Here is a 21119-nt window from a genome sequence, read left to right as displayed (position 1 = left end):
ATGCAAGGCAAGCGCTCTACCACTGAGCCAAATTCCCAGCCCAATACTCTAATACTCTAATGCACCAACTTTGCGATCAACTTTGAAAACTTTAATAAAATGGAGGTGAAAAAAAAATGCATGTTTTATCTTACACAAGTGGTTCTCTATTCACATTCATGCCTCGACACAATACAGCTCTTTGAAAGTCTATGTAGATCTTCATGAGCTAAAAATGTTAGATTATGTAAGATACTGAACTGTACTTTTTCCACTAGAGTGTTTCTATTGAAGGACAAAAATCTACATTTTGAAAGATGGAAAAAAATTAGTTGGTCTCAGCATTATAATTTTGGATCAAGAGCCAACAGGTCTGGATTGATCTTTAAGGTTTCTAGCACCATGTGGGAATGACTCTGAGACCTGAGATAAGACCCATATCAGTTCAAGATCCTGGAGGTCACATGTGGTCACAAATACCATAAGTGCAGATGCTTTTGTCATTTGGACTCTAGAGAGATTACAGTATCTATAATACTCCAGACATGAGCTTCAGTAGCTTATGTTCTAGGAGTGGTCCAGTCCAGTTCCAGGTACATGAGAACAGATATTCTTCATCCTCGAAGGTGAAAAAGCTAAGCTCAGTCAGGGCCTGATACTTGCTTCTCAAAAATGTAGATACATAGGGATTCAGGGTCTCCCAATTTCTTTTCTTGGTATGAAAATATCCTTGTTCTGAACTCTTCTTGACTAATAGATGGGAAAGCTATAGATGGGAGGTATGAATCACCTTCACTTCCTTATGTAGCCCTCAGACATATACACAGTTGCATGAAAGTTAAACCATTATATGTGGAAATATTAAAAAATATTATCAGTGGCTTATATAAAATGTGAATGGAAGATAAATACCTCTTGTTCACAAGGTAGATATAACTTCTACTGATCATTAAAGACAGACAATCTTGGCCAATAAAAAGGTGATTAAAAAGGAACTGATCACTCCCTTCATCATCTCATTGTTTTCCCAGAATTTTGCTTTTTCAAAAAATTAAATATATATCATAATTAAAAGTTCACATACACAAAATCCAAACAATTGTCATTCTAGAGTCCCAGATCAAAATTAATAATAACAATAATAATAATAGAAAATATGTACAAGGTTGAGACAAGGTTCAATTGCATCTAATAGAATGAAAGCAAATATCTGCATGTGCTATACGGTAGGATCTTTTTGTCAGTTGTGGGGCTTGAACTCTAGGCCTGGCCACTGTGCCTGAGCTCTTCACCTCAAAGCTAGAGCTCTACTGCTTGAGCCCTAGCGGCACTTCTGGTTTTCTAGTGGTTTATTGGAAATGAGACACACAGACTTGCTATCTAGGCTGGCTTTGAACCTGATCCTCAGATTTCAGCGTCTGTGTAGATAGGATTACAGGTGTGAGCCACCAACACCAGGCTATGGGACGATTTTTTGGTGCATCATTTATTGAGGAAAGTGTAATGTATACAAGGAAACAATTTAAGAGATGTTCCTCATGCTATGGATGTGATTCTGTCTGTGAGCACACTTGTGAGGCTGTGTATTAGCCTAAAGAGTAGCAGGTTTTTTTTAAGTTATGGGAGATAGAAGAGAAGGGGATTGGTGAGAGGAAAAAATCCATTAAAAATGTTAATGGATAAAAATATGAAAATATATCTATGTACACATTCAATATGATCTTGGACAAGGATTAAAAGTAGTGGTAGTTACAAGTATTTGATTCATGTCTAGTTGAATAAACAGTATAATATTAGACTTCTTTCATGTTAATGTGATGAATACAAAGAACCATTACTTTTTAAAAAAGCAACAGGTTCAAATTACTTATATTATTCATATGGAACATGTTAATCCTAAATGGTTTCATCTATTAAATATAGTAATAACTTTATCTAATTGGGACTATTTGTCTTTTGAGTACAGTCCATTCTCAGCAATTATTCACGCTTGGAAAAGTAGCTCTTTTGTTTCCTCAGTTTGAAAAGATGTTCAGTAAAGTTGTCAGCTAGAAGAGAAATAATAAGAAATCAATTTTAGGTGTGAAAATACATTTTTATCTTAGCAGTGGTCTAGACTTCCATTTACCTCATTTGTAATTCTAAATATATACAAGATATCATTTGACATTTGTATTTCTTTAAGAGATTGATAGCAAGGAAATACTGACCTTAGATTTTTCAGATTGTAGATTTTTTGTATAGCTCTGTATAATTAGAAATTCATAACTGTTAGATCAATGATTTGGTTTCACATTCAGATTATATCATCTTAAATAATTATTATGAAGATATCTTCTCACTCAAGATGATTTTCTGCGGATGTGAAGGGTAAACAAAAGAAGAGGCTCCAATGCTTGATAAGAAATGTACGCGTTATCCTGCCCATGTAATTGTAACCCCTCAGTACAGTATATTCACAAAAAAATAAAATTAAATTTAAAAAATAGATGATTTTCTGAACAGTTGTGGTGATTTTGACTTTTTAGTTTAAAAGTACAATTAATAATAGATATTTTTATAACTCTCATAGTGCAAAAATAAATCAGTGTTTTACTTTTGAGTGATAATTTTATTGCATATTGGAAAAGACCTTAATGTACACATACATTTTCATCTCTATCTATCTTTCTATATCTATCTATCTATCTATATTTCTACAAGTGGGTTGTGATGCGTGAATAAAGATGTACAGAAATTTTTCAAGACCATTAACATTTCATATTCTAACAAAAATGAAAATAAAGTATTATATATATTAAAATGTAAAGAAAATACTAGTCAAAAGTGCTAATATGCTAGGTGCCAGTGGCTCACATCTGTAATCCTAGGTACTCAGGAGGCTGAGGCTGTGATCTCAGGATCTTGGTTCAAAGCCAGCCTGAGCAGGAAAGTATGTAAGATTCTTATTTCCAGTTAACAAGCAGAAAACTGGAAGTGGTACCATGGCTCAAAGTGGTAGAGCACTAGCCTTAAGTGAAAGAGCTTAAGGACAGCCCCAGGCCCTGAGTTCAAGACACATGACTGACAACAACCTAATAAAGCTAATGTAACAATAAGTTTGTAAATTTTTATTAGTGTTAGGCAAACATTTAAAATAATAAGACTATTTTAAAAAAGTATAGTCTAAACATCAGAGAATTATGGTAAAATATGATATTGGTGAAGGATAAGATCATAAATTATTCTGAAATGATTCTACCAAATGGATATTTTTCAGTAATTCCCTTACCCATCATGGCTAGTACTTTTTCCCATGCCTTAACTTTTAGAATAACTACTACATGGATTTCATTTGCCATCTACTTTAACTTAGCACAAACCTCTAAATCTAGACAACTACTTTAGATACTTTTTATGCTTGGACATTCCATAAAATTGCAAATTAAGCATACAATTTCTATAATACACTCAATAATTATTTTATTTTATATTTTGTCAAATTACTATGCTGTCTTAATGTTAAATTTTTAAAAATCATAGTTTTTAATTTCATGAAGACTGAGTATAATCCCATATATAATAACCCCATATAGTCCCATAATCTCAGATCTAGCCTATCATATTGATATGTCACTATCCTTTATATATATATAAAGGATATCTTTTCTAATAATATGTTTTAATTTTTTTTTCTTTTTTTCTTTTTTTTGGTCTGGTCATGGGGCCTGAACTCTGGATCTGGGTGGTGTCTCTCAGCTCTTCAGCTCAAGGCTAGCACTCTACCACTTGAGCCACAGTGCCACTTCCGGCTTTTTTTTTTTTTTTTGCTTATGTGGTACTGAGGAATCGAACCCAGGGCCTCAGGCATGCAAGGCAAGTGAGCCACCTTCCCAGCCCATATGTTTTAATTTTTAACAGATTTGTTGTACAAATGGAGCTTTATTGTGATATTTCCGTACATTTGTATAAAAGCATATTTAAAATATCTCCATTTCCCTGCTCTTGCTGATGCCCACCTCTTACAGAGCATTTGACTTCCTCACCATACATTGTTTTTTAATCTGTGTTAATCATATCAAACTATTTCATCATGCTATTTTAAATGTTCATATTATATATCAGAATAAATCATATTAGTTTATATTTGACACAAATGCCTCAGATTAAGTCCACACATATTTCCAAATGGAAACATCTGATGAGAGATAGTAAGAAGAAATCAGAAGAAATAAATTGGAACATAACATTCTAAGTGTCCAGCATCTGAATATATATACATTATACAATTTCCTTATTTACACAATATGTTCAGCTATAAAAATTCTGTAAAATTTTAGGACACTGGAAATAAAGCCTTGTAAGATTAAAAAATTAAAAGTGTAATTTGATAAAAATATACAACTTATCACCACAGATTTTCTCAGAGAGAGAATTTTGAACCAATATAGACATAAAACTATTTACATTTTATGTAAACTAACTAGATAACAGTAATAAATGACATAAGACTTAGAAAATTATTCTTAAGAAACAGGATGTTTGGGCACACACAACTAAAAGAGTATAAGTTTATGCTAGCAATAGAAGTACATAGCATAGTAATTTGGTTTCCAGAGCCATATATTTGAGAATACTAATGTGTTGATAAGTATACTTACTATTTTGAACCATTACAACTCTCTGATAGAATTATTTCCATGGTTCTTAACTCTGACACATCCTTTTGGCCATCTTTACAGAATTTAAGAACATTACATATACTGTCAAAAATGAAGTAATGATTTAAAGATCTAATAATTGTCTTCAAAGTAAAATTTTGAATTTTATTTCTGTACTAATTCATTGCAAGTGTTGTCCATTGAAGTAGGAAGTATTTCCTGTTTGTTCAGATACTTAATGGGTTTTAATTCAGTTTTACACCTGTGTAAAAGAATGATGATTGCCCTAACACTGTAGGAAATATTACTTGTTGATTATTCATCACTGTGGTTATTTACTAATCTATTAATATTTCTCTGTCACTGTTTAGAGGCATCTGTGTTTTCGGTACTGTATAATACATGGATTGGGTTTAAGTGTTGGTTGGTACAATTGTTTTCTCACTCCATGTTTCAGTGGATCGTGGCAAACCATGCAAATTCTCTTCATTACTATCTCTGTTGTTCCTGAGAAAATTATTTGAGGGTTATGTATGTTTCAAAATGATGTCTATTTTAGACATAACTAGGTGCTAGATTAAGTCTCCTCTGACTTCCATATCACATAACAATTCTTAGTTTAATCTGACTGCGCCTACATTGAATCAGGACTTCTCTGAAGCACTTGGAGCTTACAAAGTCTGTGCCAAGAAATTAAGTGACCCTATTTCCAACTTTCAGGAAATGTCATAGTAAGATGCTATAAAATAGGTGACTTAAACAACTAAAGGTTTTATTTCAAACTTGGACTCCACAAATCCCAGGTCAGGATGTCAGCTGGTTTGAGGCACTTTACTTTTGCTTACAAATCGTGGCTAATATGTGTATATTCATTTCCCAGTGTTTCCTCCTCTTTATTAGGATATAGTTTAGCCTTAGTTAATCTGCTTAAATTGGTAGCACATTACAGAGTGAGGGCTTAAAAACTTGAACTTGAGGGAATCCAGTCCAGCATACAACATGTTCCAATATGCTCAATTACTAAAAGCCCTTTAGGTATTTTGAAATATGTATTATGTGGAGTGAAAGACAAATGATTCATAAATTTCTGAAAGTACTTTTAAAATGCCAAACAACACTTATGAACTTATGTTCACTCTGTGCCTCAGCAAGAACTTATGTTCACTCTGTGCCTGTTGTGGGAATTTCCATGATCCTCTTTCAACTATATGCCCCTCATTGGGTCTAATTAGATATGACTGGTCCTAATGTCTGAGACTGAATAAGAGGTCAAAGTGAGTCACACTACCTAAAATCACATAATCTGTAATGATGATGAAATATAAATAGAACAAATGTGAACTGTAATGGGAGTTAACCAATCTTCATGGGCCGTTTTCTAGTCTATTTAAGCAAAGACTGATACTATAATTCAAAATTAGATAAATAATTCAAAAACACATCATAAATATTTCCCACAAATGGATGTAAGCGAAGATTTGGAGGTTGTAAAAAATTGTGTACCCTCAAGTTGTGATTTTTCTGAAGCTCTCTTTGGTCTAGTCAGGATACACTATCAAGTGTCACGGTTGAACAAACATCATTCTACTATATATTACAAAGTTATGAATAGCTTCTCCAGAAAGAGAAGGTAGATCAAACATCAAAAGTTACAAAATTCATCATTCTTTAAGAGCATATAATTATTTTTCGAATGTATGCATTTCATCATAGATCATGTATACACAAGGATTGCTGGCCTCATCATGAGTTACAAAAATATATATATCAGCAATAGGCAAGCACCAGTGGCCTGTCTATAATATTAGTTATTGAAGAGGCTTAGATCTGTGGATAGTGGTTCAGAGCCAGCCTGGGAAGACAAAACAATCAGTCATCTCTGGTGTCCAATTAAATAGCCAAAAAATAGAAGTGGAGGTAATATTCAAGCACGAGTGCACAAGCAGTGAGATAAAAAGCAGAGCAAAAGTGTAAGGCTCTGAGTTCAAATCTCAGTAAACATGCACAAACACACACACACACACACACACACACACACACACGACAGAAAGAGGAAGAAAGAGCATCATAGATCAATGAACATTGCCTTCATTTTTTTGTTTTAATTTTATTGGGTAGGTGATGTACAGAGAGGTTACAGTTACCCACAAGAGATAATAAGTATATTTCTTGGCTAACTTGTTACCACCTCGCTCATTTTTCTCCCACTTTCCATCCCTCCCCCCATGTTATACAGATCATTTCCAACATATTGTCTTGTGAGCATTGCTGTTGCATTGTTTTTCCTCTTATCCTTTGTCATAACATTTTTTGTTCCCCTTCCCTTCCCTAGCTCAGATAAACATCTATACAATAATGAGGGTAACAAAACCAGATATAGTGACACCAGGGAATAAACCATAAGGGGAAAACACAAAAGAAAAAAGAAGTCATGTAGTACATTAAAAACAACAACAGCAAAGAAAAGCCTCCTGTGTTCGTATGTTCATTTCACTTACCATCAATTTTTTTTAAATTTTTAATGCAAGGGAATAAAAATAATGGAATTTCATGCTACATATTTTGACTTCTAAAAAGTCAGCAGTAACTCTCATCTTTGGGAATATACATTTGAAATTGTATATTTTATTAACAGCCCATAGTCGTTATTCATTGAATAAAAGACATTTTATGATTATGAAGATTATGAACAGCTGGGAATATGGCTTAGTAGTAGAGTGATTGTCTAGCATATATGAAGCTCTGCATTCCATTCCTTAGTACCACATAAACAGTAAAATCTAGAAATGCTGCTGTGTCTCAAACTCAAGGACAGTTTCCAGGCCCTTAGTTCAAGCCTCAGGACTGACAAAAATAAAAATTACAGGGTATCTTTTTTGAGATTGTCTTAGAAATAAAAGATGACATTAAAAAAAACTGACACTGGCAATTCATGCCTAAAATCTTATACACATATGTATACTAAAGTAAGATATCCATTAGCAAGTAACTAATAAACATAATAATACTAATAATACATAGTAAAATTACGTAACTGTGGTTTGTAACTATACTATACTCCTCTACATTTTGTACTCCAAAATGATTCAATATCTACATTGTAAGATGAGGTCAGGTAAAGGTGTAAGCCTTGTGACATAGCATTAACCTGCCTGCATGGTTCACTTGATCATAAAAGCTGCAGGACAGCAATGCTATGACAACAGGTTGGCATGGTAACTGAGAAGGATGCTCCTTGACTAATGAACAGAGAGTGAATATGCTAGACAATTTGTGAGTTACACCCTGGTCTGGATACAGTGGGATAGCAAAGGGCAGAGCAAGATGTTATCATGTTACTTAGGATAGCATGCAATCTAGAATATATTTGTCTATTTCTGAACTTTTTCCTTAATTATTTCCAGGCTATGGTTGGCATTAGGCAACTGAAAGCACAGAAAATGAAATTGGGAATGGTAGCAGGTACTGTACTTCAATACTGTCACACACCATTTCTTATTAAGCATCATCTGACTCTAAAGGAAGAGGTTAAGAGGAATATTCACAGGTAGACCTTTTCTGGACTCTGCTCCATGTATGTGCTCTTGCGTACATTTCAAAGTCATCTTTTGGTGCAATAAATCACAACTGTTTATATCCATGTGTTTAAGAAACCTTATAGCAAGTTATGAAATCTGAGGATGGTTTAGAAGATATCTATGATCAATAGGTATTTTCTAAAATAAGAGTAGTTTTGTGGCTTATCCTCTAATTGCAAACTTCCTTTCTAGATGAAATGTTTAACAAGAAGTTATGTCTTCTAGAAGATTGGATCCATTGTTTAATTTGATCTGAAGATTCTCAAGCACAAAGGACGAATGGATGTCAAGATGTAAGAAACCTGATTTTTTTTTTTTTTTGGTCTGGTTATGGGGCCTGAACTCTGGGCCTAGGCACTGTCCCTCAGCTCTTCAGTTCAAGGCTAGCACTCTGCCACTTGAGCCACAGCACCACTTCTGGCTTTTTTCTTTTTTGCTTATGTGGTGCTGAGCAATCGATCCCAGGGCCTCAGGAAGCACTCTACCATTGATCCATCTTCCCAACCCCAGAAACCTGATTTATAAACTAGCAATATACTGGCTAGCAACATCCGCATCCTATTTTTCCCTAGCAAAGAAACTTTCCATTTTTTTAACATACTTGACATATTGCTATATATATGCTATTATATTACTAAACTCTGTACTAAGGTTTTCATCTGCTGTTATTTCTGTTACTTCTCAATATTATTTTTAAAATAATTGTTAATATTGACAAAAATATGTTGTAGACATAGTACAAGTTGTCATTCCTTAATTATGGATTTTGAACTCTATATTTTCAACAATATACATATGATCCGGGTAGTTATTCTAGGAGCATTTTCAATATTAAAAATATTAAGGAGGAGAAAACAATGATTGATAAGAAATGTACTCATTACCTTGCCTATGTAATTGTAACCCCTCTGTACAGTATTTTCACAAAAAAATTTAAAAAAATGTATTCCTTTCATTTCTTTCATCTCTCTGTCTTCCTACTTTCCTTTCTTCCTTCCTTCCTTCCTTCTTTCTTTTCATCTTTTTATGTGTGTGTGTGCCAGTGTTGGGTTTGAAAGTAGGATCTGGACTCTGCCCCTAAGATTTTGTTCTTAAGGTTAGAGCTCTACCAGTTGAGCCAAAGCTGCAATTTTGTTGTTGTTGTTGTTGCTTTTCTTTGGGGATGGTGTTTAATTGGAGTCTTTCTTACCTAGACTGGCTTCAAAGTGCAATCCCCAGATCTCAACCTCCTGAGTAACAAGGAGGAGTGTAGCCATTAACAAATGGCACTGCCAACTGCTCTTATCTTAAATAAAACCTGTGCTCACATTGTAACTTAATTTTAAAAATATTACATAACTCCATTCTAAATTAACATGAATGACAAAAAAGAATTATCAGACAATGTTTTAAATTATTTTCAAAAAGCATAGTAAATTTAAATTTTAATTAAGAAAGTAGATTCAACTACAAGTTTGAGATATGCTTTTACTAATCAATCTATTATTTTACTAATCAGTCTATTATTTCAACCTATAAAATTACCACTTAACTTACTCCATTTCTATCCTATTTTTGTTGAGATCTCTTTGTAATTTCGTGGCCTTTAAAACACAGCCTGCATTATTCCTCTCTGTGGATCCAACAGTGATTCAAATATCAAAGCTACAAGCTGTAAAACATCAGAGTTTCTTGAACTCTAACAAGATGATGATTTAGTTTGCTTTCTAGCAATTTTAAATGTTGAATATTTGCTGAATATTTAGAGAGAAATAATACTAAAACTGAATTTTCTAAATATTTTTAAATCCATGTACATAACAAATAACAACTTTACACTGTATGCCAATATTTTATAGGATGGATAAGCTATGAGAATACAGTAAAAGAAAGGAGAAAAATTGTTTACAGTTAGTTAGTATAAGGGAATATATATTATTCTGCCTATATCCACATAAAATAAGACAAAGTTCATCTACTCCACATCATAATATTTATCTTCACTTAAAAGATAGTAAGCAATATAAATTCCCAAAATAGGCAAACTATTTTCTGTGTTATTTTTAAAATAGGACTTTAGATATTGTTGAACATATCAGAAACACACAAATAAAACAATAACTTATTTTTACTTCTACTTCTTGGGTATGGTATACTAATTATAATTTTGTAATTTCCACTAGATACTCTACAAAATAGAGTCATATATATATAATACCTGTAGGAAAATAAATGCCGAGTTTTTGTACCAAACACAATACTTATGAAAGTATATTGTTACAATTTTTAATTTATTTTTAAATTCAAACCATTTCCACAGCATTAAATATAACACATCAAAATTGGACTAAAACAAATATATAACAAGCCTTTCTTAAATATATTTCATTTTTTGAAATAAATGTAACAAAATAATGAATGACGTGGAATAAATATTAATACCTGCTTAATGTTTTCTAAGAATCTTGTTCTGCACCTAAGGAACTACTCATAAAAATGTTCCCTAAACCTGGCTCACTAGCCAACTTACCTGCCTGTCTCCCTCCCTCTTTCCTTCTTTCCTTCCTTCCTTCCTTCCTTCCTTCCTTCCTTCCTTCCTTCTTTCCTTCCTTCTTTCCTTCCTTCCGTCCTTCTTTCCTTCCTTCCTTCCCTTTCCTTCCTTTCTTTCATCCCTTCTGCTTTCCTGCCTTCCTGCCTGCCTTCTTTTCTATCTTTCTTTGTCTTTCATTTAATGTTATTGTTTTCTATTGAAACCAGATCTCTCACGATACAGTCCAGATTATATTGAATAAGTTATCTTCCTGACTTTGCCTCCCAAGTGCTGGTGTCACAGACATGTATCAATATTCTTGACCATAAGACTTTTTTTGTCACATATGGAAACAATGTAAGAAACTGTTAGAAAAATTCTTCTATAAAAATAAATAATTCATCATCCTGTAACTTTTAAGAGATATTGAAATTATGGCACTTAACACAGCATTTAAAAATCAGAATTCTCCCATAATTGTATTATTTATCATCTGTGTATTCTTAAGCAATTTATAGCCATTTTATAGATTTTTATTTAGTCTGAAGTGTTTAACATACACATATATAGTTAATATCATATATATTTAATAAACTCAGTATTGGGTTACTCTGTGAAATGTGTGGGCTGATTTTTGTATAGGTCTAGGTCTATGCCAGATAATTTTATTTAAAAAATATTAATATGTTAGAAACAATTGCAAGAAAAAAAAACATTTGAGTCCTTATCTTGGGGTTCATTTTGCATAACACCAACTTATCTGACCATTTTTGCTTGTCTCAGACGTATACTAGTAATTGCAAATAAGGGAAACCATGGGACCTATGTTTCTTTGGGCCTGGCTTACTTCACTTAATAAAAATTTTTCCAAGTCTTTCCATTTCCTAACAAATGGGGCAATGTCATTCTTTCTTATGGAGGCATAGAATTCCATTGTGTATATATACCACATTTTCTTGATCCATTCATCTTCTGAGGGGCATCTGGGTTGATTGATATCTTAGTTATCATAAATAATGCTGCAATAAATATTTATAAGATTATTTCTTTGTTGCTTTGTATGCCCCTTCTCCACAGTATAACCCCTGTTTTCACTGTATTTGATGTTGGTATATTTTGTGGTGAGGAAAGGAAAAAATAAATTGTTTAAATAAGGATACAGGTGGACCCATTGCAATAATGAGATCTACAAGACATTACATCAAAAAACGAACTTTACAACTTTGGTGGGGGATGGGGGAGGGTGGGGAAATGGGAAGGGAAAACAAAGCAGGAGGCAACAATGCCTCATTTCCTTGTCCATGTAATTGTAACCCCTCTATGTGGTATTTTCACAATTAAAAAAAATATTAATTGTGAGATGAGGATGAAACATTCCCCTCATGGCATAAACCATGGTTTTAAGTAGCTTTACTCACTTAGAAAATTCGTTGAGGAAAAGAAAAACAAACTAATTACATACATCCCAATTGCATAAATAATATGTATAAAAATGTTTAAAATGAATAAACTTCTATAGAAGTAATAAATTTTAAGAATTGCTACTTATTTTGTGAGGTGAATTAATGAATAATTCACTGTATTTTTTTACTGCTTACGATTTACTCACCACATGACAATACATATTATGATTTGAGCAACTGCTGCATACACAAACGTATTCTCAGTCTTGTTACTGAGAATTTCAATGTATCTAATTTTTTTATGGAACCATTTCTTTGAAAATCAGGACAATTTCTTAAGTTTTTCTCAACAAGTGAATAAACCATTGTGTTCAGCAGTGATTTAAATATTATTTTCTAAAATCAAGTTAAATTCTCAAAGTTGAGAATTAACCCATGGAGAACTGCTAAGAAGGAACAGAATAAAATACCCAGACTCCCTCCACCCCCCATAAGCCAACGTTCAAACAGTCATATAATAGTTGTTGAAGGAGCCAAAAAATTGGATGGAAACAAAGCCACTTCAACAAATGGTGCTGGGAAAATTGGACATTGATATGCAGAAAACTGAAATTGGATTTTGATTTGTCACCTTGTATAAATATCAGTTTAAGACAGATTAAAGATCACGATGTAAGACCTGAAAGTAATAACTACTACAGTAAAGAGTAGGAGAGAGGAGTCTGAAGGAACATGGCAGAGGAGAAGCTGGAGGCTAAACAAGCTCTCACAAGAAAGTAATTTTAGTGTTCTGGTGAACAGTCCTAGATAGAGAATCACACCAAGTGTGCCATCACAGTACAGAGAGTTTGGCCAGAGAGCAAAAATTCAAGCAGCTTAGTTAAGGAGACAGTTAAGGAGACTGATCACTTCCTGGTGTCTGCTGCGGCAACTGTTCTGGCTACTGCTGTGACTGCCATACCAAAAAAGAGACCTCGGGACAAAGGCACCAGAAGCAGTGTGTGAGCAGATTCTACTCACAGCCAACAAGAACTGACAAGAAGCAGAAATCTTCATCCTTCTGATTGCAGACCAGGGGTGGCAAAGAAACCAAGAGGCTAGAGTGAGTAACCCCAAGACAGCCTCACTCCTCACAGAGCAGCATTGGGAAGGTAGCCCCTCCCCCACCACCAGAAAAGATCTCCATCTTTGATACTGACAAAGCTGGGTGAAAGCAGCTAGCTCCAACTCAGACCATGGAAGAAAACAATAGGGGCCATTCAACAGGTCACAGGAAACTACCTTGCCCTGCTCACTTATATCCAGAGAATAGTTGCCCTTCCTGGGCAGAGGGAGCTCCACCCACAGAATAGTGACTTTCTTCACTGGGTAAATAGAGCCAGAGGCTGCCACTCCCCACTGCATACTCAGCAGCAGGAGGGGTAAAAGATAAATAATTGAAACTGAGTAAACATAAATCCTGAGAATGGCTCCAGGCTGGGTTCTGTGAGTGTCTCAGGAGCTAGCCCCTCAGGGAAAAGCTGTTAGATTGCTGTTAGATTTCAACCCTACCCACAATCTAGCCTCATCACAGCAACTCCAAGCTTGAAGAAACAGCCATCTCCCTCTTTTGTGATACTCAAACCAGATCCACCCCCCCCCCCCCCCCCCCCCGCCCCCACTGAACTAGCCTGGGAGGAGTATCACAAAGTCCTGGGTAAGGGGGAAAACCAAACATCACAAGAAAACCAGAGACTCCACCAAGAGACTGATAACAGACACAGAGGAGATACAAGATTCCCCCCCCAAAAAAAAAAAATCAAAGAAATTTATTTCTGCCTACTTTTTATTTTTTTAAAAAAGATTAGTATCTATTTTATTTCTTTTCTTTCACAATTTGTACTTTAGTTGTGTGTGTGCTTTTTTTTAATCTCTTCTAACATTTTGATCCCCTCCTCCCTTTTTTCCCACATGACTTAATTGCGGTTCTGCTCATCTCTAGATATATACTCGTCTATTATTAGACCATATCCTTCATTGTGTGCACATTTAATTCAGAAAATGATTTCTCAATTCACAACCTCTTAGTCTTAACTCCTTTAATAGTATAAGCTCTTTATAACTATAATTTTTAAGTATTCCATTTTTAAATTTTTTATTCTTTATTTTTTCATTTTTCCATTTTAGCTCTCCTCTCATTCTATCCTCTTCTTCTATCAGTATTAATTTACATATATTTTAAATATTTCTTTACATATTTACATACTTTTAAGTGTTTAATTTTTTAATTTAAATTATTTTTTTTTCATTTTTTTCTCACTTCTTTATCTCTCTCCTCCTTTTGATCTGGAATATCCATTTCCTCTCTGAAATTATGGCTTGTTAAATTCACTCTTTCCTTTAATTCTCTACAATACTCTAATTCTATTTTTCCCCACAATTCTCCCTAAACCTATTAGTTTCTGGTCTGCTGAATTGCTCTTTGACATTCTTAGCTCATTAATCCATAGTTTTTTGATGTTGAATTAGATGGTATCTGTTAAAAGAGATTGTATCTGCAGCCATTTTGACTGTGTCAATCAATCTCTGCAACTAAAGGACTCTGGTTGATGCTTGCCTTAAAATAGTGTTCTAGTGTGAATTTGGTGTTACTTTCATACAAAATGGGCAGAACAAGCTGGAGAAACAGAAAAAAAATGTCAAGTCCAGGTATCTCAATTCCTACTCATGATAATCAGGTGACAGAGAAGTTAATGAATAATCCAGGGGAGAGTTCCCAAAAAGCTCTACAATGAGTCAGTGTGAGCATGATAGGGAGCAAGACGAGGCTAACTAAAGATTAATACAAGAACTTCCCGATCATAATAAGGCTAACCAAAAATTAAAACAGGAATTTCGTGAGCATGAGGAAGCTAATCAAAGATGAATACGGGAATTGCCTGAGCAGGCTGAAAATAATCAAAGAGTAATGCAGGAATTGCGTGAGCATGATGAAGCTAATCAAAGAGTAATACAGGAATTGTGTGAGCAGTATGAGAATAGACAAAGATCAATAAAGGTATTCACAGAATCCATAAACAGACAGCTGAAGGAATCCAGGAAGACCACAAAGGGAATGCTGAATGGAGCCCGACAGAAGGAATGGGAGTCCAAGGAAACTGTAACCAATCAACTTGAGAATAAACACTGAAAATCAATTTAAGGAAGTAAAGATGTCCATACAAGATCTAAAACAAAGCAACAACAAAGAATTTGAAGCCATCAAAGCTGACCAATTACAAGGAAAGGAAATTTTAAAAAAGTAGAAAGCCTTAGCAGTAGGTTAGACCATGCAGAAGATCGAACCTCTGGGATTGAAGACAGCCTAAATATTATAGAGAAAGAATATAAAACTATCCATGACAAATCCAAGAAATATGATATACCTATTCAAATCTTAGAAGACACCATGAGAAGGTCTAATCTGTGAATAATGGGTATAGAGGAGCACCTAGAGAAAGAAGTTAATGATCTAGGAAATTTATTTAACAGGATCCTAACAGAGAACTTTCCAAACATGCCAAAAGATAGGCCTTTTCAGATACATGAAGCTTTTAGAACCCCAAATAGACAGACCGGAACAGGACATCCCACTGTCACATTATAATCCACACAGAATCAAAAGAAAGGATCTTTAAAGCTGTCAAGGAGAAAAGATCATCACTTATAAAGGGAAACCAATTAGAAAAACCTCAGATTTCTCAGCAGAAACAATTAAAGCAAGAAGAGCCTGGAATGATGTATACCATGCCCCAAAGACAAACAACTATCAACCAAGAACACTGTACCCAGCTAAACTATCCTTCATAACAGAGGGTTAAATAAAAAAAAAAAAAACTTACACAGCAAAGTAAAACTGAAACAATATATCTCCACCAAACCTGCCCTACAAAAGATACTTAAAGATGTCCTACACATAGAAAACTAACAAGGCTGCAATAAAGGCCTAGAAACCACATGCAAACTGAGAATCCCAGAACCATAGGAAGAACCCAGTTGTCTCAGCTCACAACAAGGTGGATAACATGGCAGGAACTACCAAACACCTCTTAGACCTAACTCTCAATATTAATGGACTTAACTCTCCAATTAAGCAACATAAACTGTCTAGTTGGATTAAAAAGCAAGATCCTTCTATCTGCTGATTTCAAGAGTCACACCTTGCCCATAAAAACAAACATATTCTGAAAGTGAAAGACTGGAGTAAAATCTACCAAGCAAATGGTCCCCATAAACAGGAGGGAGTTGCAATCCTAATATCAGATAAAATAGACTTCAAATTAAAATTAGTGAGAAGAAATAAAGAAAGCTATAGCCTAATGAAGGATTCTCTCCTTTAGGAGGATATTACAATTCTAAATATCTATTCATCAAATAATGGAGCACTCAAATTTATCCAAGAAACACAACTTTCCCTCAAATCTCACATAGAACCCCAAAGACATTAATTAATTCTTGAGGACTTTAATACACCACTATCCCCACTGGACAGATCAACTCGGCAAAAACTCAACAGAGAAACTGCAGATCTAAACAACTGAATAGATCAACAAGTTTTAATAGATATCTACCAAATTTTGCACCCAGCAGCATCAGAATACACGTTCTTCTCAGCAGCACACAGAACATTTTCCAAAATAGGCCACATTTTAAGTCACAAAGCAAATTTGTCCAAATTCAGAAACATTGAAATTATGCCCCTTATTTCTCAGACCGCAAGTGAATAAAATTAGAACTCAACACCAAAAACCACCAAAAAAAAAGTCCTGTAGCATGTGGAGGCTGAACAACACACTGTTGAACCAGTATGTCATGGAGGAGATGAGAAAGGAAATGCAAATGTTCATGATATGAAACAAAAATGAACACACAAATTTCCAGTTCCTCTGGGACACAGCAAAGGTAGTACTCAGAGGCAAGTTTGTAGCTCTGAGTTCCTACATCAATACATTGGAGAGATCTGAAACCAACAATTTAATGAGATGTCTGAACCTCCTTTAAAAAAGACCAGCAAGTTAAACCTCAATCCAGTAGATGGAAACAAATAATTAAAAATAAATGAGAATTGAATGAAATAGAATCCCCCCCCAAAAAGCAAACACATAGAAAGAATCAACAAAACAAAGAGTTGGTTCTTTGAAAATATTAACAAAATTGACAGATTTTTAGCAAATATTATAAGGAAAAAAGTAAACAAACTCAAGGTGAGGAAGGAAACATCACAATGAAACAACCAAAATTCATAACATTATAAGGGAATACTTTTCAAACCTTTATGGTAATAAGTTTGAGAATCTGGAAGAAGTGGACGATTTCTTAGCAAATATGGACATCCTGAAACTAAACCAAGATGAGTTAAACCATTTAACATACCCATATCAAGCATCGAAAAAGAAACAGCAATAAAGAAAACCTCCAGTCTAAGAACAGTCCAGGGCAAGATGGATTTACAGCGGAATTTTGTAAGGTCTTCAAAGCAGAACTCACACCAATACTACTTCAACTCTTCAAGGAAATTGAAAGAGAAAGTTTACTACCGAACTCTTTCTATGAAGCCATCATAACCCTCATACCAAAACCAAGCAGGGACTCATCAAAGAAAGAGAACTACAGACCTATTTTTTGATGAACATCAATGCAAAACATCTCAACAAAATTTTAGCCAATTGACTTCAGCAACTCATAAAAAAAATGATGCAACATGATCAAACATTATTCATTTCAGGGATGCAAAGACGGTTCAATATATGCAAATCAATTAATATAATTCATCACATCAACAAGAGCAATGATAAGAACCACATGGTTATCTCAATAGATGCAGAAAAAGCATTTGGCAAGATCCAACACTCATTTATGATGAAAGTTTTGGAAAAACTAGGAACCCAAGGAACTTTCCTCAATATAATAAAGGTTGTGTATAATAAACCCACAGCTTATACTTAATGGTAAAAAATTAAAACAATTTCCTCTAAATTCAGGAATGAAACAAGTTTGTCCACTCTCTTCACTTCTCTTCAATTTAGTATTAGAATGCCTAGCTAGAGCAATAAGACAAGATGCAAATATAAAGGGGATCCAAATAGGGAAAGATGAAGTAAAACACTCCCTCTTTGCAGATGACATGATCTTCTACTTAAAGAACCCCATGGACTCCACTCCCATGTTACTTGCGATGATTTGAAACTTTGGCAAAGTAGCAGGGTATAAAATTAACTCTCAAAAACCAATGGCTTTTCTGTATGCCATAATGAGAAGAACAGTGCTGAAATCAGGAAACAACACCTTTTGTAAGAGCCCCACAAAAATAAAAATATCTAGGTGTTAACTAAAGAAGTGAAGGACGTCTATGATGAAAACTTTAAAAACTTGAAAAAGGAAATCAAAGCAGAACTTAGGAAGTGGAAAAACCTCTCTTGCTCCTGGATTGGAAGGATCAACAACATGAAAATGGCAAAATACTTCCCAAGGCTATCAGCAAATTCAATGCCATGCCTATCAATATTCCAACCTCTTTCTTAAATGAAATACAAGAGGCAATCCAAAAATTCATATGGAACAATAAAAGACCCTGAACAGCAAAAGCGATCCTTAACAGAAAGTACAGTGCTCAATATCAATAACAAATTTCCAACTCTACTACAAAGCCATAGTAATCAAAACAGCTTGGTACTGGTACAAGAACAGACCTGACGAAGAATACAATAGAACTCAAACCCAGAAATGAACCCTCAGACCTATAGCCACCTAATCTTCGATAAAGGAGTTTAAAAAAATACAATGGAATAAAGATAGCCTCTTCAGTTAATGGTGTTTGCAATATTGATTAATCACCTGTAGAAATCTAAAGCTATATCCTTATTACTCGCCTTGCACCAGAATCAACTCATTGGAGTCAAAACAGACATACTGAAAACATTACAGGAAGCAATAGTAGAAAACCTAAGTCTCCTTGGCACAGGTCGAAATTTTCTTAATAAAAACCCAGAAACACAACAAGTTAAAGGTTGGACAAATGGGATTTCCTGAAGATGCAGAGTTTCTACACAGCAAAGAACATAGCTAGCAAGAGCAAAAGAAAGCCCAAGGAATGGAAAAGGATCTTCACTAGCCATACAATGGACAAAGGTCTCATGTCTCATATTATCCCTTCCCTCCCCCACTTACCCCCTTGCCCCCATGTTGAAAAGTTTTCAACATAGTGTATTGTGAGTATCACTGTTGCAATGGGACATCCTTTGTCCTTGTTTCAGCATTTTGTTATTCCCCTTTCCCTCCCCTAATTAGATAAATGTATATACAAAATGCAGGATACCAAAATCAAATACAGTGCTAACAGGATATACCATGGGTGGAAGAACATACAAAAAATAAATCATGCAGTACATTAAAAACAACAACAACAACAAAACCCCATTTGTTAGGAAAAAGCATTGTATTCTTAAAAGTGATTTATTATGTGGTAATTCCTTTGTAAATGTATTTGAAGAAAATTTAAAAACTTTTTTTGAAAAAAGGAGGTAAAGAAGGATAATAAGAATGAGTAAATAAGTGGTGTGAATTTGATCACAATCCCTTATGTGCACATTGTAAACATAACAAACTATTAGTTTCACAAGAATAAATATTTCGCCAAATGCTAACTTACAGCAGTACAAAATCTCATATTTTTCAAACCAAGTATTTCTTTTTTTTGTTTCAATTGTCACTTTATTGGAAGATAGTAAAATTAGTTACCAAATTAAACTGTAATGTGGTAATAATCCTAAATTACAGAACAAACTTTAATTAAATAAACTGCTTATCCAAAAGTGATCAATCAAATAATTCAAAAGGCAGAGTAAGAAATTTGACTGGCCAATAGATTTTTGTTCACTAAATGAAACTTCAACTTTTCCTTTTTAAGAAAGGTATATTTGGAGCCTGGAGCCAGTGGCTCATGCCTGTAATCCTAGCTACTCAGGAGGCTGAGATCTGAGGATTGCGGTTCATAGCCAGCCAGGGCAGGAAAGTCCATGAAACTCTTATCTCGAATAAATCACCAGTAAACCGGAAATGGCGGTATAGCTCAAGTGGTAGAGCACTAGCCTTGAGCTGAATAGTCGAGGGACAGTGCCCAGGCCCAGAGTTCCAGCCCCATGACCTACCAAAAAAAGAAAAAAATGGTAAACTGATTTCAGTGGTCAACAATACCAAAAGATTTTGCATATAAAATAATTTTCATTCAGTCAACTGGTTTTGACTATCTCTGTTGGGAGATATACTTAAATAACTGGCTGTGCTTGAATCTTCTTTGTAAGTAGCTCTAGCTATGTGATACACATGGCAACTGCCTTCTTTTCTTGCTGTGCAGAGATGCTCTGTATCACAGGCTCTTCTCCTCCATTTATCATGTGTTCTTGCTCCTTTGTTTGCATCCTACCTTGCACAGAGATATAGTACTCCAGGCCATTCTTTACCTCCTTGTGTACTTTAGGTAGCCTTCCTTGTAAGTAACCTCAAAGACCCATAGCAATGTTATTCTCCTGAACATCTAAAAGGTAGTGGGGTTTATGAAGCAGTGCCTGCTGAGCCTTCTCTGTATCAATTGCTTTCTGGATTTTTTTATGTAAGCCTTCTTCACCTTTATTAGTTGGGCAATTTTCAGCTCATTTATGAACAAACTCTGCAAAAAAGGCTCTGTATTTTTTAATGACATAGAAAAATAAGCCTACTAATGCTATGATAGAGTATTTCTTTGCATAGGAAATACAAGATAAACATATATACAATACCAGCATACCAGAATCAAATACAGAAAATATATCTTAGGGGGAAGAACATACAAAGGAAGCAAAAATAATCATATAGTACATTAAAAACAACAACAAAGAAAATCCTTTTGTAACTCTCCTCAACGGAAAGAACACTGCTGGAGGAATATCAATACCAAATTTCAAACTCTACTATAAAGCCATAGTAATCAAAACAGCTTGGTATTGGCATAAGAACA

Source organism: Dipodomys ordii, unplaced genomic scaffold (genome assembly GCF_000151885.1).
Source record: "Dipodomys ordii isolate 6190 unplaced genomic scaffold, Dord_2.0 Scaffold57, whole genome shotgun sequence".
Taxonomy (NCBI): Eukaryota; Metazoa; Chordata; class Mammalia; order Rodentia; family Heteromyidae; genus Dipodomys; species Dipodomys ordii.
This window is presented reverse-complemented; position numbering follows the sequence as displayed.